The sequence below is a fragment of the Solanum lycopersicum genome, chromosome 8 (assembly GCF_036512215.1).
Source record: "Solanum lycopersicum chromosome 8, SLM_r2.1".
NCBI classification, from domain to species: Eukaryota; Viridiplantae; Streptophyta; class Magnoliopsida; order Solanales; family Solanaceae; genus Solanum; species Solanum lycopersicum.
In genome coordinates this window covers 18,172,849-18,200,532 of record NC_090807.1, presented here as the reverse complement: position 1 = coordinate 18,200,532, position 27,684 = coordinate 18,172,849, and the positions used below count along the sequence as shown (strand labels likewise).

General features: G+C 35.0%; 1 pseudogene; it reads right to left on the bottom strand.

The window, feature by feature from the left end:
- On the bottom strand, positions 1-27,401 carry LOC101244603 (transcription factor SRM1-like; annotated as a pseudogene).
- Between the last annotated feature and the right edge of the window lie 283 nt (positions 27,402-27,684).

Here is a 27,684-nt window from a genome sequence, read left to right as displayed (position 1 = left end):
TTTGCTTTGTTGAATCCCCTTTGGAGATAGTCCTTGATTCTGAGTTACCAGTTGGATCTTATCCTCAACAGTCTGATCATTTTGTGGGCCAAAAGCTCTAATTAATGCCTCAATGGTCTCATTATCATCCTGTTGATCATGTATTGATTAATTGTCTCCATCCAACTCATGCTCAGAATTATATAGATCATATTTATCAATAAGTGGGACAGTGTTAACTTGGCATTCCGGTTCTCTCTTGTCTGGAGGTTCTGACGAGGAGTCATGTACTGATCTTGTATTAGAGAAATATGCATGCCATGTTGATCGTTTACGATAATGAATTTTTTTTACATGATTCCTCTTCTCTTTCCTGTTCCATATTTCCCTCAATTTCCTGCACTTTACTCATCCTTCTTTTGGCAGCTTCCCTTTTTTGTTTACCGGGTTTATTCTTACTCATTGGAGTGTTTTCTTGTATACTTGTACTCAGATTGTTGCCCACTTTGTTTGCCTTAGACACTGAATTTTTCTAACTTGTGAGATATGTTTCCTTGCTTTTTGTCGCATTGTCTTGTGGTTGTTTGGATGGCTGTTGTTGGACCTGTTCTTGTTTAAATTGTTGTTGCTTTCTTTTACGAATTGATGGGGCCTTAAGTCTCCATTGAGGTCATTGTGTACCCCCTCATGCAAAAGATGAGTCAAATTCCCCCCTTTGATCACCCCTTCCTACAGGTTAGTACGACTCTCCTAACATTTCCCATCCATTCCTCCATCAGCTTCACCAGATAAATACTCAGACACATAAACATTATTAGAGTTAGGTTTTAGAGTTGTGATACCTGAGTTTCTGTTTCTGTCTTCCTTTTTGCAGTGTCATACCTTGCTTTCCTGTATTGTTTTCCATTGTATCTTTGTTTCTTGTTTTTGCATCCATATTCTCCCTGCTACTTGTTCCCTCTCCTATTGTATTGTGTTCTTCCTGCAGTTCCAAGTTAGTAAATAATATTTTGTTGTGAGTTATTAGTTATACCTGCCTGTTGGTTTTGTTTTACAGTTGAGGTAGGTTTCCATACTGTCTTTTTAGTTGCATACTCCTGTTATCTCATATTTTTCCTTCTTTGACTTTTCCAGTCGTCCTCTTTTTGTTGTGCTATTTGTTTCTGCTTGTTGATTTATTTACTGTATTGTTGTAGTTCTGTACTATCTTTTGGTTTGTCATGTCGGTCATCGTGTTCTTTTAGGTTTTGGTTCTCTTTGATTTTGTTTTTCTTCTCATTTTCTTTTTCCTTCCTCTATCTGTAATCCTCATCCCTCATTTTGGATTTACATTCATCGATGTCATGTCCCGGGTTTCTACATTGCACACAGTAAGGAGGAATATTTTGATACTCTACTGCCTACCACATGCTATTGTGTCATCGTCATTGTGCAACCCAATCCATACATGTCTAGGTCTAAGTTTAGTCAAATCGATTTGCATCATAACCTTGGACATTCCAACCGTTTACCTTTTAATCAATTCTGTATCAAGGTATAAAACCTTACCTACTAATTCCAATAAAGGAGTGAGGAATGGTTTTTTATAAACAATGCCAAGGTAATCCTGGTAGCAGAATCCATACAAGAACAATTGGTGTTTCCTCTTACGGGGTAAAATATGGTGTCCACGCTTGTATCCTCAGAATTTTAGCCTCAATTGTCATTCTTTGTTGTGTCCAAACAGTTTTGTAGTCTAGTTAATTCTGAAGGTCAATTAACACGTGTTTAGCATTATAGTAGGCAATGTTGACCCCTCCCCCAACTCAGTTGAGTTTGTTGAATAAAACTCTTCTTGATCAGCTCAAGCTTAGGCATAGTAGTACTAAACTTCCCAACCAGTGTAAATTTGCAATCTACAGGCAGCATGTGCATATAGTCATGCATGTCAAAAATTACATCAGGTTGGCCCTATTTAGTAGTTTGTCTGGGAGTAGTTTCAAACACGACGGTAGGACTTTGAGCAGTATAGATGTGCCTGAGTCTTGCAGCCAAGGTTTGGATGATTGTATATGGAGCTGGTTCAGGGGCATACTATTGTTTGTTAGCAGGAAGAGTCTTAGGATTGCTGGAGTCATTGGTTTTGGGGTTGGGAGCATTATAGTTGGAGTTATTATACTTACTTGCCAGGTTTTCCTCCCTTGTTTGCTCCTAGAATTTTTGTTGTTGGCCCTGTCTTCAATCACTTGCAGCTTTCTCAATTCCATTGGAGCACATGCCTGTATTGGATTTATCGACCCTGTGTATAGCCTTAAACATTAGGCTTGAACCCAAATGAGGAGTTTAATGAACTCTCCTCATTAATAACATCCTTTTCAAGAGATATTGCCTTGTTTTATTGAACCTTGGGAGCTAAACTTGCTTCCAAAATCTCATCTCTTATTGTTTCTCCGTTGAGGTGTTTCTCCAAGTTAGAATGTTCAGAATTTTCTATCGGATTATGTTTTTGAGCTAAACGATTAGAGATGTTAGTGAGATGGATTTCTTGCTCATTCTCAAGAGCTCTGTTAACCTCGCCGATATCAGTATTCCTTCGACTAACATTTGGACCACCTAACTTTCTATTGTCGGCGATTTGGGCTTCCATTTCACTAGAAATTGCTGTAAGATGGACATCTTCCCCCTGTGAGTTAACACCAGTAGGTAGGGCATCACGAATCATATGAAAAAATGCTCGATTTTGAGATTGACCTTCAGGCGTCTTTTTTGCGGTTTTCCCAAAAATTGCACCTTCATATTTTTCAAATGGCTCGATCGAATTCTGCAAAATTTGAGTATATTGTAGCTTTTGATGGGTAGAATCATTCCCTAAACCATTATAATCTTGATTCAATTTGGTAAAGTCTAGGGAAATAAGTTTTTAATTCCAATTTTCTTCACTACGAAAAGGCAAACTGTTAATCGCTCCTTTAGATTGCGAATTCCCAGAGTTACACAACAAATTAGAGGGCGATTCATGGGTGATTTAGTTCATCTTATCCAAGATCCCCTTTTGGGGCTGGTTCGGCAGTCTGGAAAATAGCGCAGGTGGCTCACGCGCCATTTTGGCCAGGCTAAACTAGCTATTAGGCATGTATCTTTTAGTTAATTTTAGGGAGCATTTGCCTTAGTGAGATAAGTTAGCGAGAGAGAAAAAATTAAAGAATTGGGGAAGCGATGGTATTTTGGGCTTGGGGTTTTGGGTTAATCGTTTAGGGTTAGGATTTAGGGTTACAGTTAGGGTTTAGTTTTATTTTAGGTTTTAGAGTTTTTGATTTTGGATTTGAGGTTTAAAATTTTTGGTTTAGTGTGTAATGTTTGGTTTTCGTATTTTGAACCTAGTTTTTTTTTTGAATTAGGATTTAGAGTTTAGGGTTTAAGGTTAGGGTGTAGTTTTGTTTTTAGGTTTTATGTTTTAGGGTTAAGCATTTGAGGTTTAAAATCTATTGTATAGTATTCAATATTTGAGTTTTAGGTTTTTGGACTTAGGTTTCAGATTTATGGTTTAGGGCTAGGCCTTTGGTTTAATTTAGGTTTTTGGGTTTAGGATTAGGATTTGAAGTTTAATATCAAATGATTTAGGGTTTAATGTGTGAGTTTTTGTATTTTGTGCTTTGGGTTTAGGGTGTATGGTTAGTGTTAAGGATTGTGTTTGGGTTAGGGTTCATGTTAGAGATTAGGGTTAGGGTGTAGGTTTTTTTTAGGTTTTGTGGTTCAGGGTTTAGCATTTGAGTTTTAATGTCTATGATTAGTATTTATTGTTTGGGTTTTGTTTTTTTTTTATTTTAATCACCCTTAGATGTGTAGGGGATGAGTAAAACCCCCAGACCATACCATTAAACAAAATCATTATACAAGGAGGGGGACATAAACCTAACCTCCATAACTATGATGGTTTGGAGTCAACTTTCCAAACGAAAATCTACTCCTCCCCATACAAAAGGATGATTCCAAAAATTCTAAGCACCTAGAAAGGAAACTCTCCCTTTACAAACACAAAAATAAACAAGACTAACAAAACTATTCAAATGAGCGATAATTTGAGTTATAGCTCAGTTGAAAAGCTAGCTGTATGTTCAAGGGAGCTCTTTAATTTTCTTGGTCGTCTTCCTTCGGAAGCTTGACATTTCCAGTAAATCTAGATGTTAGTAAGCTTTTGCTTCTTTAGGTATCTCTTGACTTTTATAGTATATTTGAGGTCTAGTGAGTTTGTGACTATGCTTAGACAAGGTATCCGCCACCCAATTTGCTTCTATGAAGATATGTGAACATTTGAATTCCTGAGTCTGGGAGATGAGTGATTTCAGTCTATCAAACTGAATACATATGCTCCATTGTGGAGTAGCTTTTTTTAGGATCCAGTTGACCGTTAACATGGAATCAAATTTAAGAATGATCTTCCTATACCCTAATTCTAGTGCCCAAGTCTTTCCAGATATGGTTGTACCTATTTCTGCTTGTTTGTCTATACCATTTCCAAGGGAGATGTATAAGTTAGGAGTTTGCCTACTTGATCTCTAAATATACCTCCTGCCCCAATTTTTCCAGGTTATGTAATGCACTTCCATCTGTGTTGATCTTGATCCATTGGTCAGGTTGTCTTGTCCAGACTATCTTTTGTACATTAATAACATGTTCACAACTTTCTACCAGCTGGAGGATTTTACTCCTAGTAGAAGGGTAATTAACCTGTGGAAAATAGAAGTCATTAGTATATAATTATCATTATAAGTTACATACCTTACTCTTATACCATAGGATATTTTGCCAGCATATTTACTAGCACACCTATATCTCCATTGGTTCGGCAGATGAGAATAGGAGTGGCCTGTAGGATGAGTTTATGAGCCTCATTTTTGTGTTTCATTATCTACCATTGTGCTATAAGTTGTTGTAATGAACTTTGATCAGATTTAACACAAACCATATTTGCAAAACTTCTCCAGACTTCAACTGTTAGATAACCATTGTTGAAAATGTGGTTGATGGTGTCTGTTCTTGACCTGTTGCTACAGCAAAAACAGTTAGCAGGAACAGTTCCAAAATTGTTTAGTTTTTCATTAGTAGGTAGCTTGCCATTTAAAGACCTCCAGAGGAGAAAAGAAGCTTTGAATGGTATTTGATTATGCCAGATGAGAAACTTAAATTGAGATTTAGGTCTTTTTTCTTTGATTTTATTCCAAGCTGAAGAACATCTAAACATGCCATTGGAATTGGCCTTCCAGTACGCCTGGTCTGGAGTTGTTGCTGTGTAATTGTTGTTGCTAGTATGTTGGCAGCTGACTTGGAGGAGCCTATCTAATCAACAAATGATAATTCCACTAGCCATCCACTCAGAAATCTGCTACTTTTCTATTATCAAACCTGTGACTGTTATTAGATAACTGACCAAGTTGGCTGGCCTTCACTTAAGCAATTGTCCCACCCTAAGGAACAGTTACCGGAGTTAAGTTTCCATTGAATGCGCTTCTCAATATTATTCCTGTTATGTAGCATATGCTTCCAGATCAAGGAATCACCAAAATCCCATTTTTTTGCAGATGGGATTGGACCTTTGACAAACACTTATCATTCAAATTCCTCATTCCCACCCCTTTTTATCAGTAGAGTATCTGAAGTTCTTCAAAGAAGCTCAATGATATTTCTTATTATCACTCTTCCATCCCCTGAAGAAGTATGCCATAAGCATTTGAATTTGCTCGAGTACTGTGGAGGGAGTAGTAATATCAGATAGTAAGTTAATTGGGAGAGCTTGAAGGACATGCTTAATCAACACAACTCTTCCACCATAGCTTAGCTACTTAGTTTACCACCCTGCAATCCTACAAAAAACTTTATTTACAAGGTTAGAAAAATAAGAGATCCTAGGTCTACCCACAAAAAGTGGGCATCCAAGATACATGATAGGTTTCAATTTTTGTTTAAAACCAGCGATCCTTTTAATTCTGTCCTTTGTTCTATCAAAAACATTCGGGTGATGAAATGACTTTTGTCACTATTGATCATTTGGCATGATGTATCCTCAAAATCCAAGAGAGTTTTCATGATAAGTAGGAGAGTTTTAGCTCTGCTTGAAGTAAACAGAAGGGTATGATCTGCAAAGCTCAAGTTGTTCACCTTGGGGGCCCTCCCTTCCATGAAAAACCATGGTAATAGGGGTGATTTGTAACCCATTTAAGGATCTAGAAAGCATCTCTACACCTAAAATAAATTGGGCAGGGGAAAGGGGTTCACCTTATTTAAGACTCCTAGTGGATTTGAAAAAAACCAAATCTTTTTCAATTGATAATGATAGAGTACGAGTTTTTAGCCATAACTCTCCACACAATGTCTATTAAGATCTCATTAAAAACCCATCTTTTTAAGACAGACATATATAAGCCCAAGATACTCTGTCATATGACTTTGCCATGTCCTTTATAATGACATTACTGCCTATATTAGGATTTTTCATCTGGTGGATGATTTTCTGAGACAACATGATGTTTAAGATATACTTCTACCCTTCAAAAAGCTAGACTACTTGAGTGAGATCAATTTAGGCAAAAGTATGGAGATTATTTTACTAATGAAGTTGCTCAGGCTAATAGGCTTGAACTCTTTCATTTTTTTGGGTTTACTCAACTTGGGTAGAATTACAATACAGGAATGTGAAAAATATTGGGGAATCTCCTGGCCACTGAAAAAAGCCTTAATCACTTCCATCAAGTCCTGATTGATGATGTGCCAACATTTTTGAAAAAAAATACCCATTCATACCATTCGGCTCTATTGCTGACATAGATCATGGAAAACACTACCTCTTTTAATTCCTCCATATTAGGATTGGAGATGAGTCTGTCTTTCTTGTTCTAATTTACCATTCTAGGGATGCATTCAATATTTTCCTCATTGATAGTGTTGTTCTCCCATATTAACATTTCTTGAAAATTTTCACAGGAAGCCTTACCAATGTTTTCATAACCCTTAACCCATTCCTTATATTCCTGAATTCTGTGAATGAACAACTTTCTCCTTGTACCGTTAATCAAAGAGTAGAAGAATTTAGATATTGTATCTATCTCATTGAACTATTGCAACTGAAATTTTTCTGTTCATAATTGAATCCTCCAATGTAAGAAATCTAATATAGTTAGCATAAAGTTCATGGAGTGCCTCCCTATTGGTATCATAGTTGTTTTGAATCAAGATTTCTTCAGCTTCCCTAACCTTAACTTCAAACTCTCTAAATTTTAGGAAAATGTTACCTAATTCCCTCTTTGACCAAGTACTCAGAGTGTTAGAAAGTCTTATCAATTTTTGGTGGAATCTCCACATAGTATTTCCTGCCACCTCCCTCTCCCAACAAGATTTCACAGTCTCCAAGAAGTTGAGGAATCTGAAATACTTGTGTGACCATCCTCTTTATTGATTATTTCCAATAATATAGGCACTAATCATAACAAGAAGAGGGTAGATGTTATGGTTGTTGGGGCATCTGATCCAACCAAGTATCATTGTTAAGGCCTCTGTCAAGTCTTTTCCAAATACTGTGGTTCATACCTCTATTATTTGACCAAGTGTATTTTTGACCACTAAATCCAATATCCATTAGCCCACAAGCTTTAATAATGGCAATGAAGTCCAAGTTTTTTCTAATATTGTGAGGAATTCCCCTAGTTTTTTCTCGGTAGAAGTTATTACATTGTAATGCACCACTGAACACCATGGTTTGTCCTCTCTCTCAGCTTGTTGGTGCATTTTATCCCATAGAGGCCTTCTTATATGTTCTTTTTATTTGGCATAGACAAAAATAATGGTGAATTGGTTTTGTAGCCCATTGTCATTAAAGTCACAAGTTATTTGCTGATCATCTTCATCTCTAAAATTACAGTCAATATCACCAGAAAAGCCAAATTTTTCCATTACAATTGGTTCTTGAAGTTCATCACATTACCATTATCTTCAAAGGGATCAAGAATAGCAATAATAGATAACTTGTGCATTTTCTTGACCATTTTGATTCTTTTCATAAATCCGTGAGTGTTAATCCCCCTCACATTCCATATGATTGTACTAATCATTAGGAAACTCTAGTTGAGAATAGTCATGTGTTTAGTCTACCAACTGTGAAAGTTTTGATATCCTAATTTTTTAAGTGTAATTTTTCATGTTTCAACCCTATTCGAAATAGACCTTGATTTTGAGTTACTTGTTGAATCTCCACTTAGAGGGACTGATAATTTTGAGGACTGAAAGCTCTTACCAGAGCTTCAATTGTCACATCATCATCATTAGGGTCCATTACAAAGTGATTATCCCTGTCCAGTTCATCTTCTGAGTTTACTACCTCATATTCATCAATAAGGGGGACAATATCGACTTGACATTATCATTGTTCTTTATCCGAAGGTTCCCTTAGAGCTGGTGTCAAATTTTTGTCCTTAACTGAGGGGCTATTCTGTCCCTGTTGATTATCCACCTTCACAGAAATATTTCTTGTTTCCTTCCTCCTATTCTGTTGGTTTTCTTGAGCTGCATCATGTTGCTCGTTTAATCTCATCTTATCTGCATCTCTTTTTTTTGCTTGCTTGGTTTGTTTTAGCTATTTGGGTTACTTTCTAAATTTCCATTGGTTACATTGTTGTCCATATCCTTTTCATTGTTACCCGTGTTTTGTGCACCTGACTTTAGTTTCCATGTTTTGTTTTCCCTTGTGTGCAACCTTATTACCTGTATTCGTAGTTCATCTCTGCTGAGCATTTGCTTGCATTTTCTATTTCCCTCTTTTTGTTGTTTTTTCTTGCTAGTCTGGTCTCTTAAGTCAGGGTTTTGGTCAGTACACTCCCTCTCATGCCTATCATGAGATAGTTTCCCCCTTTGGTCACCCCTTCCTACATATTTGTAGTGTTCTCTTGACATCCCCTTCCTTACCTCTTTCAGCTACATTCGTCATAATCTTGTTTAATTGGATTCAATTAGAGTTAGGGTTTTGAGCTATGATACCTGGATTGTGGTTCCACCCATCTCTTTGTCGAGCCGTCTGTTGCAGTTTTGGTCTGTTTCCCATTGTCACCATGTCCTGGCTTTCTTGAGTTCTGTTTACCACCTCGATTGCTTCCTCCTTAGTAGAAGTATCATCCACTTGCATAGTTAGGTTACAAAACGTATTAGTTTGATGATAAGTACTCATACCTGCCTCTTGAACTTGACCCTGTAGGTTATTCTTTGTTGCAACACTGGTAATTGTTGCAGGTCAAAACTGCTTTTTGTCCCACCTCCTCTTGGAATTTTTGGTTTTTCTTTCTTTGAGTGTGACATTCTTCCTCCTTTTGCTTAATTGGTTGTTTTTGCTTACCTTCTTCTTATAGCATTGTTGCAGCTGATCCTTACCCTTCATTGTTTTGTTCTACATTGTTTCATGTTCCTTTTTGTTTTTCTTTTCCTTGATTCTATTTTTCTTGTCATTTTCCCACTCCTTCCTTTGTCTGTACTCCTCATCTCTCATCCTTGCTTTAAATTCTTCTACCTCATGACCTTGATGTTTACAATATTCACAATAGGGGGGAATATTCTCATATTAAACTAGCTTCCATTTACCTATGGTATCATCATCATTATTTGGACAAATCCACACATGTCTAGGCCTAGTCTTGGTTAGATCAGTCTTCATTTTAACTTTATCCATCCTTTACCTTGATCTTTTTTATAGAAGTTGTATCCAAATGTAGAACATTGCCTTGAGTTTCAAATAAGGGGATGAGGAAAGGTTTTTTTAAAACAGTGGCGCGGTATTCTTGATTGAAGAATCCAAATAGGGAATATAGAAGTCTCTCCTTCAGTGGTAAAGAAAAGAACCCAAGCTTGAATCCTCCTGAAATTACCCTCTATGGTCATTCTATGTTGTGTCTATACATTATTGGAGTACAACTCATTTTGCAGGTCAATGAAAACATGTTTGGCATTGTAGTGAGCAATGTTAACCCCCCCCCCCCAATTAAGCTGAGTCTGCTGAATAAAGCTCTTTCTAATCAAGTGCACTTCAGGCATTGTACTGTTAATTTTCCCAACCAATGAATATTTTCAGTCTACCATAAGGGTATCCATACAATCATGCATATCATATATCACTGATGGTTGACCCTATTTGGTGGGTCTATTTAGGTTTGGTTTTTAGAACTATATTAGGACATTGAGCTTCACGTATTTGCCTCAATCTCGCAGCCATACTTTCAACCACTGTGTATGGGGGTCATTATGAGACCTGATTTTGGTTGTTAGCAGTCTGAACTTTACAACTTCTAGCCTCAATAAGTTTGGAGTTGGTAGCATTTTGGCTGTAGATTATAGCTGGGGGGGTTCATTTGTCAAAGTTACTAGATATTTTAGGAAACTCTCTATGAGAAGCATTAAGAAAAGCACCCTAACCACTTTTAGATTGCTGCAAAAGTCCCACCTTCTCATACACAAGAGTAGCATTGTCCCTGATTTCTATCTTTAAACATAATAGCTACACATGCCATGGTATGATTATGCACACAGCCAACACTAGTAATATTATTGAAATTATTATGATTAAAATTACTACTTACCTGCTTGTTGCACCTCATTGCTTTTTTTATTCGACGTATTTTGGTTTTCCTGTTCCTTGTTCAATGTTGCCTCCTCCAATTCCATTGTTTGCCCACCTGTTTGTGTTATTCCACCTTTGTGATAAATTTTACCCATCATGTTACCACCTGCTGCACCCTGAGATGGACTTTCCAAATGTATTACTTTCAATGTTGACATTCCATCTTTCATGGTTACATACCTCCCTTTCCCTCATGTTGAAATAATCTCCTTTGCATTTTGTTCATTCATTTAAGGTAACTTTTGTCATTGATGCATATGGTCTGCTCCCATAGTAGGTTGGTTATTATCCCCATTAGACGTCTGCTCTTTGAACCTTCCGCTATCTTTTTACTTTGACTTCCGTAATTGTCACCATAGATTCTAGTCTCCGTGAATATGACCATCCAATCCACTAGATATTGCGGTAAGGTGACATCTTCTCCCTGGGAAAAAAACTCAGTTGTTATTTCATGGCTATTCATTTGCTGGTTAGAATTTCTCATTTTAAGAGTATGTTGAAGCTCGTGTTGAGTATAATCATTTCCAATATATTGTAGTTCGATTTACTCTAATATACTCTGAGAAATACTTTCAAGTTCCACTTCCGTTATGCCTCGTGACTTCGCACTGTTCATCGGTTCTTTGAATTGTGAATTCTCTGAGTTATGTAATTAAACAAAGGGTGATTCATGAAGGGTTGTATTCTTATTCACCTAGCCCCCTTTTTGGGACTGTTCCAGCGGTCAGGTTGGTACAGTCAGTTGCTCATGCGCCTAGCCAACCAAGCTGAACTAGCCGTTGGAGCTGTAACGTTCTTTTTTGTGTAGCGAGTGTTTGGCTAAGAGATAGAAATTAGAGAGAGAACTAATTTGGGTTTATGTATTTAGGGCTTAAGGTTTTGGGTCTATGGTTTAAGGTTAGTTTTAGTTTTTTTATGGTTTTTGTGTTTAGGGTTTATGATTTGAGGTATAATATCAACGGTTTATTGTTTAATGTTTGGGTTTTTGTATTTTGGGCTTGGGGTTTAGGGTTTATGGTAGGGTTAGGGTTAGGGTTTATTTTAGGGTTAGGGTTTGTGATTAGGTAGTATTTTAGGTTTTAGGGTTTGGGATTAAATATTGTAGTTATAATATTTATGGTTTAGTGTTAAATTTTAGGTTTTTGGTACTTTGTGATTTGGGTTTAGGGTTTAGGGTTAGGGTTAGGGTTCGTTTAGAGATAGGGTTAGGGTTCATGGTTTTTTTTGTAGGTTTTAGGTTTTTAGTTTAAAATCTATAGTTTAGTGTTTAATGTTTAGGTTTTGATATTTTAGGCTTGGGGTTTTAGGTTAATGATTTAGGGTTTTGTTTAGGGTTAGGGTTAGGGTTTAGTTGTTTTTAGGTTGTCGAGTTTGTGGTTTAGGAATGGATGTTTAAAATCTATGGTTAGTGTTGAATATTTGTGTTCTTACATTTTGGACTTAGGGTTTATTTTTTGGATTAGGGTTTAGGATTTAGGGTTAAGGTTAGGTTTAGTGTTAGGGCGTAGGTTTTTTGTTAGATTTTATGGTTTAGTTTTTAGCATTTGAGGTTTATGATCTATGGTTTAGTACTTAATGTTTGGGTTTATGTATTTCAGGCTTATGGTTTAGGGTTAGGTTTTTTTTAAGTTTTTTGGATTCATAGTTTAGAATTTGAGGTTTAATATCAATGGTTTTGTGTTTACTGTTTTTTATATTTTTGACTTGGCGTCTAAGGTTTATGGTAGGGTTAGGGTTAGGGTTTAGGTAGTTTTTTCGATTAGGGTTTGTGTTAAGGATTTGAGTTGTAATATCTATGGTTTAGTGTTCAATGTAAGGGTTTTGTAACTTTGGGTTTTGGGTTTTGGGTTTTGGGTTATGGTTAAGGATAGGGTTAGGGTTATGGCTTGTGTCAAGGATAGGGTTAGGGTTAGGGTTTAAGGATTTTTTTAGGTTTTAGGATTTTTGGTTTTAAATATTTATTGTTTAATGTCTATGTTTTTATAACTTGGGCATGTGGTTTTGGTTTTATGATTTAGGGTTAGGGTTAGGGTTACTGTTTGGGATAGGGTTAAGTTTTAATTTTTTTTATGTTTTAGGGTTTGTGGTTTAGGCTTTAAGGTTTAAAATCTACAGTTTAGTGTTTAATATTGTGTTTTCTCATTGTGGGCATAGGGTTTTTTTGGGACATAGTGTTTAGAGAGTTTAGAGTTTAGGATTAGGGTTAGGGTTATGGTGTAGGTTTTTTTTAGTCAGTTTTTAGCATTTCAGGTTTAAGATGTGTGGTTTGGTATTTAAGGTATGAATTTTAGTATTTTGGGCTTAGGGTTTCAGGTTTAAGGTTTATTGTTAAGGTTAGGGTTAAAGGTTTATTGTTAAGGTTAGGGTTAAAGGTTTGGAGTTTGGGTTATTTTACGTTTTTGGATTTAGTGTTTAGGATTTGAGGTTTAATATCAACGTTTAGTGTTAAATGGGTTGGTGTTCGTATTTACGTCTTAGGGGTAGGGTTAATGTTAGAATGAGGGTACGGTTTAGGTTATATTTTAGGTTTTATAGTTTGGGGTTAAGGATTTCAGTTGTAATATAATGGATTAGTGTTTAATGTTAGGGTTTGGGTGGTTTGGGCTTTGGGATTAGGGTTAAGGTTAAGGATAGGTTAAGTGTTAGGGTTCGTGTTAGGATTAGGGTTAGGGTTAGAGTTTAGGTTTTTTTTTTGGTTTAAGGATTTGGGTTTTAGTTTTTTTGGTTTGAAATTAATAGTTTACTTTTTTATGTTTAGGGTTTGATATTTGGGCTTGGTTTTTTGGATTAAAGATTTAGGGTTAGGGTTAGGGTTGAGGTTAGAGTTAGGGTTAGAGTTTGGTTTTTTATGGTTTTAGGGTTTCAGGATTAGAATTTGAGGTTTAAAATCTATTGTTTAGTGTTTAATGTTTGGGTTTCCGCAATTTTGACTTATGTTTTTTTTAGGGACATAGGGTTTAGATAGTTGTTAGGGTTAGGATTAGGGTTAGGGTGTAGGTTTTTTTTACATTTTATGGTTTAATTTTTAGCATTTGAGATTTAACATCTATGGTTTAGTATTTAATGTTTGGGTTTTGGTATTTTGGTCTTAGGGTTTCTTGTTTATTATTTAGGGTTAGTTTAAGGTTAGGGTTGGGGTTGGGGTTAAGGTTTTGGCTTTTTTAGGTCTTTTAGGTTTTTGGGTTTAGGGTTTAGGATTTGAGGTTTACTATCAATGATTTTGTGTTTAATGTTTGGATTTTCGTATTTTTGTGTAGGGGTTTAGGGTTTATGGTAAGCTTAGGGTTAATGTTAGGGTTAGGGTTAGTGTACTTTGGGTTGTTTTTTAGGTTTTAAGGTTTGGGGTTAAGGATGAGTTGTAATATCTAAGGTTTAGTGTTTAATCTTAAGGTTTTGTTGTTTTGGATTTTCCTTTTTGGTTTAGGCTAGGGTTAAGGATGGGGTTTCTGTTAGGGTTCGTGTTAGTGATAGGGTTAGGGTTAGGGTTAGGGGTTCTTTTAGGTTTTAGGTTTTGGGGTTTAGGATTTTAGTTTAAAATCTATGGTTTAGTGTTAAATGTTTGGTTTATTGTATTTTAGGCTTGGGTTTTCGGGTTAATGGCTAAAGGTTACGGTTACGATTAATATTAGGTTTTGAGTTAGGGTTAGGGTTAGGGTTTAGTTTTTTTGTAGGATTTAGGGTTTTTGGTTTAGTATTTGAGGTTTAAAATCTAAAGTTTATTGTTTAATATTTTGATTTTTGTATTTTGAACTTAGAGTTTTATTTTTGTACTTGGGGTTAAGGGTGAAGGGTTTAGGGTTAGGTTAGGGTGTAGAATTTTCTTTAGATTGTATGGTTCAGGGATTATTATTTGAGGTTTAAAATATATGGCTTATTATTTAATGCTTGGGTTTTGGTATTTAGGTCTTAGGTTTTAAGGTTTATGATATAGGGTTAAGGTTCAGGTTTTGTTTAGGGATAGGGTTTTGGGTTTTTTTAGGTTTTTTGGTTTAGGGTTTAGGATTTGAGGTTTAATACCATTGGTTTAGCATTTAATGTTAGAGTTTTCGTATTTTGGGCTTGTGGTTTAGGGTTTATAGTAGGGCTAGGGTTAGGGTTAATGTTAGGGTTAAGGTTTAGGTTTATGTTGTTTTTTAGGTTTTAGGGTTTCGGGATAAGGATTTTAGTTGTAATATGTATGGTTTAGTATTTAATGTTAGGGTTTTGGTATTTTTGGCTTTTACTTTAGGGTTAAGTTTTTAGGGTTAGGGTTCTTATTAGGGATAGGGTTTAGGTTTTTTTTTAGGTTTTAGGTTTTGGGGTTTAGGATTTTTGTTTAAAATCTATGGTTTAGCGCTTAATCTGTGGGTTTTGGTATTTTGGCCTGGGGTTTCGTGTTAATATTTTAAGGTTAGCGTTAAGTTAGGGTTAGGATTAGGGTAAAGATTATTAGAGTTAGTTTTTAGGGTTTTTTAGGTCTTAGGGTTTGTGGTTTAAAATCTATGGTTTAGTTTCTAGCATTAGGGTTTTCGTATTTTGAACTTAGGGCATATTTATGAACTTAGAGTTTTGGGTTTATTGTTTAAGGTTCGGGTTAGTCTTAGGAATAGAATTAGGGTTAGGGTGTAGGTTTTTCTTATGTTTTATGGTTCAGGGTTTAGCATTTGAGGTTTAATATCAATGCTTTAGAATTAATTTTTGGGGTTTGGTATTTTGGGCTTAGGGTCTGGGGTTTAGGGTTTAGGGTAAGGGTTAAGGTTAGGGTTAGGGAACAAGTGCTTTAAAATGAAAGAAAGCAATGATTGCATGAGCCAATATTTTATGTGACTATATTATGAATTATGTTGTGGAAAATTTACACGCACATGCTTGTGCAAATCTTTTTCCAAAAAGATTTTTGGTGGTCGGGCCATGCCAATACAATGTGCAGGTATGGAATAATATAGTTCACTCTTTTCTCCAATGCAACGGGCACCAACTTAAGCATTTTCAAATACTCGGGTTGTGTATTGAAAGTTGTCAATTGACAGTTCCTAGCATCTATTAATTCATTCATACACATTCTTCTCTGCACTTTGCATCACAGAAGGAATGACTTTATGTTGAGGAATTAATAACTTGTACAATTGTGCCTTAGCTTAATTTTTCTACAAGTTAATTAGGCTAGAGTTACTGATAGTTATCTGTACTTAGTTGGTTAATTAATTTATAAGCTTGGTAATCTGGAACTCTGGGCTGAACTTTAGCTTAAATCCTCTGCCTTAACAGTGAATGATGTTGGCACTAACTAGAACTTCTTGGCATTGGCAAAGCTATCAACACCCCCATCTATGGTTGGGCACTGGTTGACAGTTCCAGTTGTCCATGTATGTCTTTCTCTGAATCTCATCAAAGGTTAGATGTTTTGGAACTCCTTCACCATTAGCTCCCTACATGATCAAGTTGAAAATCTTTAGAAATTCTCTCTAAGAGACAGGACATCCGCCATCAAAATAAAAAGGGACACACAACATAATACAGTTGAAAACTAAATGAACATGAAATACAGATAAAAAAAATAAACATTCCAAAAATGAGCAGCTTGAAGTTACTCTATGAAGAATCTAAGACATCAAGGTTTCTTTGAGCCAGATATAAAATTTTTGCTGCTATTTTACCTATTAGTTCCTAGAAGATAATATAATATCGTAGTGAAAATAAGGCATTGTTTCTATTCTTACTAGTGTGTTCTATATAAGAGTATAAACTTTTAAACTAGATGTATGCACAATTTTACAATATAAAGACATTATTTCTGAGCAATCTTTAAGATCAGCTTGAAAAGAGCAAGAAAACCAGGTTGCAACTGTTGTTTTTGGCAGAGACACCACCAACCTTAGTTGGTTGTATAACAGTAGCAACTACTAGTAGAGAGTCTATCGTTTTGTTTTGTTTCTCTGATCAGTTTTCTGCTTCTCTTTAATTCTGTTTATTAAAACTTAACAAGTGTGACAGTAGAACACACCAAGAAATTCTTCTTCAATAACTCTTCTCATATTTGTCAAGCCCGATAATGAATAACTTGTGTTCATCTTCAGTCCAAGATGTACCTTTTTTACTCTCAATTTCTTTATTCTTCTTATTTCATCCTGGAATATTCTGACAATCGCCTTCCAATTCAACCTGATAATCTGTGTAGCTCGGTAGATGAATCCGACACAAATAAATCTATATACATCATGAACAAGGTTATCGTAATGAGCCATAATATCGTCGACTATTTATTCGAGAACATGATGGGCGAGCAATTGCCACAGATTAGCAATGTTCTTTAGTAACAACACCAGGCCGTGTTTGAAGATCATGTCATCATCCCTCATCCATGCCTATATTCAATTATTCGGTGCAATTGAGTTGTAGATTGGCATTAGGTTTTAGGGTTTAGGGTTAGGATGTAGCTTTTTTTAGGTTTTAGGGTATGTGATTTAGGATTTGAGGTTTAAAATGTATGGTTTAGTGTTCAATGTTTGAGTGTTTGTAATCTAGACTTAGGGTTATTTATGGACATAGGGTTTAGGGTTACGGTTACGATTACAGATAGTATTAGGGTTAGGGTTTAGGTTTTTCTAGGTTTTATGGTTTATGGTTTGGCTTTTGAGGTTTAAAATCTATAGTTTAGTATTTAATTATTGGGTTTTTGTATATAGGGCTTGAAGTTTGAGGTTAATTGTTTAGGGATAAGGTTAGGGTTCAGGTTTGTGTTAGGGTTAGGGTTAGTGTTTAGATTTTTCTTTAGGTTTTAAGGTTTTTGGTTTAGGATTTGAGGCTTAAAATCTATTGTTTAGTGTTTAATGTTTGGATTTCATATTTTGCACTAATGTTTTTTTTACGTAGGGTTTAGGGTTTAGGGTAAGGGTAAGGGTAAGGGTAACGATAGAAGTTGTTTTTAGGTTTTATGGTTCAGGGCATATCATTTAAGGTTTAAAAACTATGGTTTAGTATTTAATGTTTGGATTTTTGTATTTTGGGCTGAGGTTTTTGTGTTTATGGTTAGGGTTACTATTATTGTTAGGGTTAGGGTTTTGTTTTTTTAGGCTTTTGGGTTTAGGGTTTTTTATTTAAGTTTTGATATCAATGGTGTAGTGTTTAATGTTTGGTTTTGGTATTTTGGTCTTGGTTTTTAGGGTTTATGGTAGAGTTAGGGTTAGATTTAGGGTTACGGTTAGGTTTAAGGTTAGGTTGTATTTTAAATTTGAGTGTTTGGTGTTAAGGATTTGGTATTTTTGGATTTGGGTTTAGGGTTTATGATTTAGAGTTCGGGTTATGGATATGGTTAGGGTTAGGGTTAAGGTTCATGTTATGGTTAGATTTTAGGGTTCTTTTATGTTTTAGGTTTTGGGGTTTCAGATTTTTTGTTTAAAATATATGGTCTAGTGTTCAATACTTGCATTTTTGTACTTTGTTCTTGGGGTTTTGAGTTAATGGTGTAAAGTTAGGTCAGGGTTAAGGATAGGGTTTGGGTTTGGATTAGGGTGTAGGTTATTTTTTTGTTTTAGGGTTTTTTGTTTAGGATTTTTTTTGGTAAACGACCCTTGTAGTGGGTCAGGGGCTGAGCAACACCCCCAAGCCTTATCATTTATTATAATCAAAATATACATGGAGGGGGACAAAAACCTTACCTCCTATCCTATGTTGGGTATATAGTTGATTTACCTACTAAGGTTCATCAACTTACCCGATTACATTGAGTTGTAATCTAATAAAACAAAGCACCTAGAGAGGACTCCTCTCATAATACAAAGTCTCTAAGAAAACATGAATTAGGGAGACTCTCCCTTTACAAGAGAAATTGTGAAAAAGATAACCTATTCAACTATCTATATCTAGATAAGTACTTGAACAACTTTTAGCCCTCCATGTCTTTCCTCCTTTGTTGACTTGTTGATTACTATGGTGGTTCTTTAATCCTCTTCAACTTTCTTCTTCTAAATGATTGCACTCCCATTTTCTCCAATATATAGCTTCCTCTAATTTCTCCAACTAATTGTATTTGAGTATAAAAATGTTGTATAATATCTTGTTTGTGGCTCCATTTTGCTAATAGATCAGCCGTCCCATTGGCTTCCCTAAAAACATGTTTACATTGGAAGTATTCCATCTTGTTGCTAAGTTCTTGAATTTGTTGAATCGTTTGTTGGCATCTCCATGGAATACCTATTGTATTATCTATCCATTTACTCAATAATTCTGAACGTACTTGAAATATTATATGTTTGTATCCATGCTGTTCACACCAAGTGAGTCCATATAAGGAAGCTTTGATCTCTGATATGTTGTTAGTTCCAAAACCAAAAGGAATAGCAAATGCGTAAATCAGCTTTCCCTGATGATCTCTTAAAATTACTCCTCCTCATATTTTATTTGGATTGTGTAGTGCACTGCCATCTGTGTTTAATTTGCATATACCTACCGTTGGCCTTTCCCAAATTACCTTGGTTACCTTAACTTGTTGTTGATAGTTATCAGCAAAACGGATCAACCTGTCCAAGTTAGGCTGCCATGGTATATTAGGAAATGCTACTATTATAACCTACATTATGTCTTTAAAAATAGCATACTTCAAACTTTGAATAGTTGACTGCTTGCCCCCATGTTTGACAGCACACCCATTTTCCCAAAAATTCCAACAAAGGAAGTTAGGTAAAATTTGATAAATCAATTTTTTGTACCTGATTCTGCACTGGCAGACTTCTCCAGTGTTGTAAGAGACTTCTAAGACTTGGATGTCCATGTTATGCTTCCAATCTTGCTACATGTATTTTCCAAATATATTTAGTAAAATTTCCTGTAATTAGTATATGGTTAATGTCATCTTTTCCTTTCCTATAACAACAATAACACTCAGATTCAGCTTTTCCAAATTTCGGCATGCTTTCATTAGTTGGTAGTTTACTCCTCAAAGCTCTCCAAATAAAGAAAGAGACTTTGAAAGGTATATTCTTGTGCCAAACACAATTATTTATAGGGTCAGTATCCTTCTTCTTCCTAATAGCTTCCCAAGCAGAATATATTGTACAAATCCCTTTTTCCTCAGGCATCAAATTTGCATAGTCTGAACTTCCTGCCTTGTATTCTATCATAGTATTAAGAATAGTAGGAACCAACAAAGGAGGCACATGTTTGCTAATCTTCCTTTCATTCCACTTACCAAACTCTAAGAAATCAGCTACTTTGTCATTGTTCAGACTAGAAATATTGTCACAGACTTTTGCCAGAGAACCATCACACAACCAGTTATCCTAGAAGAAACTGAAGTTTCTAGAATGAATAGTCCACTCAATATGATTCCCCACATCTTGTCTATTTCTAGAAAGGTATCTCCAAATCAAAGAATCCCCTGTATCGTATTTCTTAGAAATAATATTAGCTCTTTCACAGTACTTTGCTTTTAAAAATTTACTCCACAAAGACTGTTTAGTTCTGAAATCCCACCAATGTTTATATTGAAAGGAGATGCACACATCTTCTAACAGCCTTACTCCTATGCCTCCTTCATTAATAGGATATGCCAATGTTTCCTAAGATGCCCAATGATACTTCTTCCCTTCTTTATCACTGCCCCAGAAAAAATCAGCAATGACCTTTTTAATATTTCTGAGAATTGTCTTAGGTGGGGATATAGCTGCTAAAGTGTGAATAGGTATAGATTGTAACACATTTTTCAGAAGTATTATTTTGCCACCAAATTTTAGGATTTTAGATTGCCAGCCGGTAATCCTTTTGATAACTTTATCCACTAGATCAGAATAATAAATAATTCTTTGCCCCACAATATATAAAGGGCACCCTAAGTATATGATAAGGCTATTTTTCATACTGAAACCAGTTACATTCTTTATAATATCATGTATATCATGCCTAGTATTGGTAGTTACCATAAAGAAGCTTTTGTCCTTGTTTACCTGCTGATAAGACACTTTTTTATACCCATCAATAGTACTCATAATAAGTTGTAAGGAAGTTCTATAAGTAGAGGTAAAAATAATTATATCATCAGCAAAACTTAGATGATTAATTTGTGGCCTTCTATCATCCATTTGAAAACCTCTATATAACTGGTTTTGAAACAACAAATTCAGATGTCTTGATAAAACATCAGCACCTAAAATAAATGACAAGGGATCCCCTTGTTCAAGACCTCTTGTTGAATGACAAAAGCCATGCCTTTTACCATCGATGACTATGGAATACCAATTATTACTCATGATTCTCAAAATTCTATCAATGACTAATTCCCCAAAACCAAATTTTATCAAAACAATGAATGTATAAGACCAAGAAACTCTGTCATAAGCTTTTACCATATCCAACTTGATCACTACATTATTCCGTTCTTTAGTTAATTTGATACCACGAATAATTTCCTCAGCCAACATAATATTTTCTGATAGTCTCCTTCCCTTCACAAAACCAGATTGATTATCTGATATTAGCTTAGGTATAATAGGAGCCAATCTAATACTCATAATCTTGGAAATAATCTTGTTAGGAAAATTACTAAGACTAATAGGTCGAAAATCCTTGAGCTTATTTGGATGATCAACTTTAGAAAGCAGAATAAGACAAAAATGAGTCATGTATTTAGGCATATTATCACCATTAAAAAAAGCTTGTACTGCAGCAAGTAAATCATCTTTAATGATTTCAAAACAAATCTGATAAAACTTTCCCCCCAATACCATCAAAATCAGGAGCTGAGTTAGGATTCATATTCATTACTACTCTTCTCAATTCCTCCAAAGTAGGAATCCTTTCTAACTCATCATTTTATTCTGAAGCAACCATATTTGGAATACATTGTAACATATCCTCCCTTACTCTTTCTGATTTACTAGTGAACATACTTTGATAATACTCACAAGCTTCTTTTGCTATATTATCATCCCCTTGACTCCATTAACTATTGTCAGCCATGATTTTATGCATATACATCTTTTTCCTTCTTCCTCTCAATACTGCATGAAAGTATTTTCAATTAGCATCCCCTTCTTTTTAACAAATGAAGTTGAGTTTTTTGTTAAAGAATTGCATACTCCATCTTAAGATATCTAATATATTGTTCATTAACATCATGCAACTTTTCTCTGTTTTCCTTACTGTTATCTTGAAGACTCAATTCTTCAGCATTTTTAACGACCTCTTCATAATGCTTTACTTTTACAAAGGCATCTCCATACTCCTTCTTACACCAATTCCTTAATGTAGCTGTTAACCTTTTCATTTTTGTATGTAACTTCCACAAAGGATTACCAACAACCTTCCTTTTCCAACAATTTCCCACAGTTTGTAAGAAAGAATCATTATCAGTCCAATAGTTAAGGAACTTAAAATATCTGATCACTCATTTCCTTATTATCACTCATTTCCGTCAGTAAAGGACAGTGATTTGATCCTACTGATTGAAGATGAGTGATATTAGTCTTAGGCATCCTTTCCAACCACTTATCATTGGCCAAACCTCTGTCAAGCCTCTTCCGAATTCTAGCCCCATCTTTCCTATGAATACACCAAGTAAATTGTTGACCATTATACCCATATCCACTAATCCACAAGATTCAATAATGTTGATAAATTCAAAGATTCTATTTATATTGTAATCTCTACCACCCAACTTTTCTTGAGTAGAAGTAATCACATTAAAATCACGATTCATACACCAAGGTTGAACTGTTTCAGCCGGTTTTAACATGCTGTCCCATAAAGGTCTCCTTAAATAATCCTTGCATTTGGCGTACACATAGGCTATACTGAAAGTGTCACCGTAGTCTTAATGAATAACATCACAAGTAATATGCTGTTGATTCATATCAACCACGTTACACTTCACTTCACTAGACCAAAATAACCATATCTTATTATTACAATTACTATAACCATTGTCAATCAACAACTTCATTCTATAAGAGTCCAACTTAGATTGGTTAGCAAAATGTTCTAAAATAGCAATCATAGGCAAATTATTCATTTTCCTAAGATTTATCAATCTTTCAAGAGAACCAAAGATATTAATGCTCCTAGCATTTCAGCAAATAATTTTAATCATTATAAACCTCTACTCCTAGCTCTTGTATTTGGTTTACTAGTACTAGCATTTTTGTTATGTCTAGAAACTTTTCTCCCCCTTGGTGACAATCCTTGCTTCCCAGCAACTTCTCTAACCTCTTCTACATTAGAAGATTGAAGTGTAGGACCCTGTTAAAAATGGTGAGAAGTATTAATTTCCTCCCATGTGTCTAAACCTCCTTCTAAAGAATGACTATCTGCATCATACTCATCTTCAGAATCAGACTCCCCATATTCATCAAAATAGTCATCTTTTTGATGACTTCTAGAATCTTGCCCTGTTTCTATTTGCATCTTTTACTTTTTGCCTTTTTTAGTGTTTATCTGATGAATATTTTTTGTATTAGTTTTATCAAGAGGTTCTTTATCTTCATTTATAAAAAAAACCTTGTGCATGAACATTCTCTTTACCTTTAGATAAACTTTCCAGATTCTGTCTATTTTCCTCTTGACATTAACCATCCTCACCTCCAACAGCTACTCCAACAGATAAAATATATTAAAGTTGTATTAATTACAGAATCCATACCATGTCTGTTTACTGCAATTTGTGGGTTTCCATCATGTTCTGTCTTGCTAACCTGTTTCTCCATCATTTGTTGCCTACTAACTTGCTCCATATTAACATAGCTACCTTCAATATAAACATGTCCTTTATTTTTCTAATATTGTCTATTTATTTTTTCAATATTATGTTGCCTCTGATCTTGGGATTGCTTTACTTGTTCCTCCCTTTCATCTCCAATATTGGTAACTTCCTGCACATCTAAATCAATATAATTATTTTTTTTGTGGGAATAGAAACTTTACCTGTTTGATCCTGATGCTGCTGATGTACCCTCTCAAAATTTAATTTTACTTGTTGATTACTCCTCCTTTGAGTTTGCCATTCATCCTTCTGTATCTGCTGCTGGTTTGTTTGATTTTTGTTCCTTTGAGGATTGATATCAGCCTCCCTTCTTCTTGTTTCCATGTTCTTTGTAACCTGCATATCTTTATGAATATTCTGCAAATTGTGTTTCCTAGACTTATTTTTATCCATTTCTTTCCTCTTTTTACTTTCTTCATCTCTTTGTTTAATGATACAGTCAGCCTCTTTATGACCTTGTGTTTAGAATAAAAGCAATAATCAAGTATGCTATCATAATCAATTTTCTGCCATCTACCATCTATGATTTCCTCCCCCATGTAACCCATCCATATATGAGAAGGTCTATCTTTAGTAAAGTCAACTTGAACCTTAACTCGAGCCTGACTTCCCCTTGTTTTATTTATAGATGCAGAATCTAAATACAGAACTCTACCAATAGGAGATAATAAACTAGTAATGAACTCCTTATTATAATAAATCCATGGCAGTTCAGGAAGAGAAATCCAAATAGGCACTAAGGGAGTCTCTTGATCAGGTTTAAAAGTAGGTGACCAAGCCTTTATTCTCATAATCTGCCCTGCTATGGACATTCTTACTTTAGTCCAATCCATGTTGTAATCTAATTCATTATCAAGGTCAATATAAACATGTCGAGAATTAAAGTGAGCAATCTTAACACCCCCTGATAACTGAGTTTGAAGGATAATTTGTTTCCTAATTAATTCTACTCTAGGAATGGTATACACAAATTTACCAATGAGAGTGTATTCGCAAGTAGAGTAAAATCCTTAATAACCTCATCTTTCACATACAGAACAGTAGGCATACCCTGTTTTGTAGTAATCTCAGGGTCAGTTAATTTAATTCTAACTCCACTCTTTGCTTGATTATACCTTAGTCTATCAGCATATGTTTGAATAATAGTGTAAGGAGACGGTTCTAGAACTTAATCTTATTATTCGAACTCTTATGAACAGGTCAATCAAAATTACTTGAAATTTTTGGGAAATTAGCATGATACTCAAAATCTTGCTGTCTACCATCCTCATTATCATTATTGTAAAAACAAGTAGTGATATTACATGGTGCATTTTCTGATCTATTGTTGTGAAAACCAGATCTAGAAGCCTCACCAGCCTACTCGTTCACTGTTGAACTATCTCCTTCGATCCTTGAGTTCTTATTGTTGTATCTCTAATATTTGCAGGTCGTTGAGAATCAAGATTTGGATCTTGTTCCTTTTTCAAACTGCACATACAGAGTTGTTGTTGGGTAAATTGATTATATCAAATTATCCTCTGCGATTCTTGTTGTGGTTGATTGAATCGAGTTGTATGTTCTTGAATCCTCGCATCAGTTTCACCCTCTTTTCGCGAGTCAATATTTTCATCTCCCACAGCCTTCACAACTTGTTGATTATGCGCATCGATTACTAGAGATGAATCCCCAATACCAGAATCTTTTCAATTGTCCTCTGATTTTACTCGACTTAGAGTCAATTGTGCCGATTCCTTTTCTTGTGATGGGTATTAACTTTGAATCAATGTCGTCGTTTCCATTCCTTGTCACTTGCGTATTTTAAACCTCGCCTATTCATCGCCCAGCGGAATCTTTAATTCCTTATCACTAATCATTTTACCCTTGTCGAAGTTATGACGATCTTCATCCATGCCCGCCTCCACTGTAGCAATATGGATCGCCCCTTCCCTCAACTGCGAAAAGATGGATGATTCCTACGCCGTCACTTCTGGTATTGATGATTTAGTAGTAGGATTACTCCCCATCATCGATGGATCTAGAGGCCTAAAACTATCGTCAGAGGGTATTCCAGCCATCAAAACCTTCCAACAATCTCAACAATTAGCTGATCAACTATTTCATGAGTCGTTTTGTGAGCAACTCCTTGAGAGAATTCTAGAGAGAGAAAAAATTAGAAAATGAAATAGTGATTTGTTTAGGATTTGATGTTTAAAATCTATGGTTTAGTGTTTAATGTTAAGGGTTAGGGTTAGGATTAGGGTTAAGGTGAAGATTGTTTTAGGTTTTATGGTTCAGGGTTTAACATTTGAGGTTTAAAATATATGGTTTAGTATTAAATGTTTGGATTTTGGTATTTTGGGCTTGGGGTTTCATGTTAATTGTTTAGGGTTAGGATTAGTGTTAAGGTTAGGGTTAATGTTTGCGTTAGGGTTAGCGTTTGGTTTTTTTAGGTTTTAGGGTTTGTGGTTTAGGATTTGAGGTCTACAATTTATGGTTTAGTGTTTAATGTTTTGATTTTCATATTTTAGACTTTTATTTTTTTGGACTTAGGGTTCATGGTTTAGGGATTAGGGTTTAAGGTTAGAATTAGGGTTAGGATGTAGGTTTTTTTTTAGGTTTTTTGGTTCATGGTATATCACTTAAGCTTTAAAATCTACAGTTTAGTATTTAATAATTGGGATTTAGTATTTTGGGTTGAGGTTTTTGGGATTATGGTTTAGGGTTACAGTTATTATTAGGGTAAGGGTTTTCAATTTAAGGATTAATATCAGTGATTTAGTGTTTAATATTTAGTTTTTGTTATTATAGGTTGTTTAGGGTTTATTGTAGGGTTAGGGTTAGGGTTAATTTTAGGGTTAGGGTAAGGGTTTAGGTTGTTTTTTATGTTTTAGGTTTTGGGGTTAAGGATTTGAGTTGTAATATCTATGTTTTGTTATTTACTGTTAGGGTTTTAGTATTTTGGGCTTTGGGTTTAGGGTTTATGGTTTATGCTTTACGCTTCGGGGTTTAGGATTTTTGGTTTAAAATCTATGATATAGTGTTTAATGTTTGAGTTTTTGTACTTTGGGTTTGGGATTTCGAGTTAATGGTTTAGGGTTAGGGTTAAGATTAAGGTTAGGGTTCAGGTTTGGGTTAGGGTTAGTGATTAGTATTTTTTTTAGGTTTTAAGGTTTTTGGTTTAGGGTTTGTTGTTAAAATCTATGGTTTAGTGTTTAATATTTGGGTTTTCATAATTTGGAGTTATGTTTTTTTCTTTTACTTATTTTTTTACTAAACACATACATTATGGCTAGAAAAATTTAACAATATTCTATTCTTTAACCATTTCACAAACAATTTCATCTTGAGGAAAAAGACTAAATATCAATCTTTAATATCCTGGATTCACTAACTAAAATCAATTGTCAACTAAAAGGTACAATAAATTTACAAGTTCAAGCATTGATTACTGGTGGTTAGATTATGTACATGTATGATTGTTCTTTTTCTTGTGGCCTGCTACATTGTGAAGTTGAAATTTTTACTACCACTTTCGTTTTGAAAATTACTTTGGGGAGGGACTGGGTTGGTATCCACTACAATTGGTATATCATGGACGTTGGACTTTTTTTGTCCTTTCTTCATAGCATGTTGTCTGATGAAGTATTTTTATCATTACTAGCCACTTGCATTGGCGTCCTTGATACAATTACGTTTCTTGAAATGCTTCTCCAATCACCCATCTCGTAACTTTCCAGCCCGATAATGAATAACGTGTGTTAATCTTCAGTCTAAGGTGTACCCTTTTTCCTCTTAATTTCTTTATTCTTCCCATTAGATCCTTGAATAGTCTTATAATCGCCTTAAAATTCAACCTGATCATTTGTATAGCTCAGTAGATCAATCCGACCCGAATCAATTCATATACATCGTGAACAAGGTCATTGTGATGATCCATGATGTTGTCAACTATTTATTCAAGAATATATTGGCGATTAATTGCCAATGATCAGCAATGCTCTTAGGGTATAACACAAGACCATGATTGAAGAGCATGTCGTCATCCCTTGTCCATGTCGATATTGAAGTGATCAGAGCCATTGAGTTGCCGATTGGGATTAGGTTTTAGGGTTAGGATTACGGCTAGGATGTTGTTTTTTTAGGTTTTAGAGTTTTTAGTTTATCATTTGAGGTTTAAAATCTATGGTTTACTGTTTAAAGTTTGAGATTTCATAATCTGTAATTAGGGTTATTTTTGTACATAGGATTTACGGTTTAGGGTTTTAGGGTTAGAGTTAGGGTTAGGGTTAGGATTAGGGTTAAGGTGTAGGTTTTGTAAGGTTTTATGCTTCAGGGTTTAGCATTTGAGGTTTGAAATCTATAG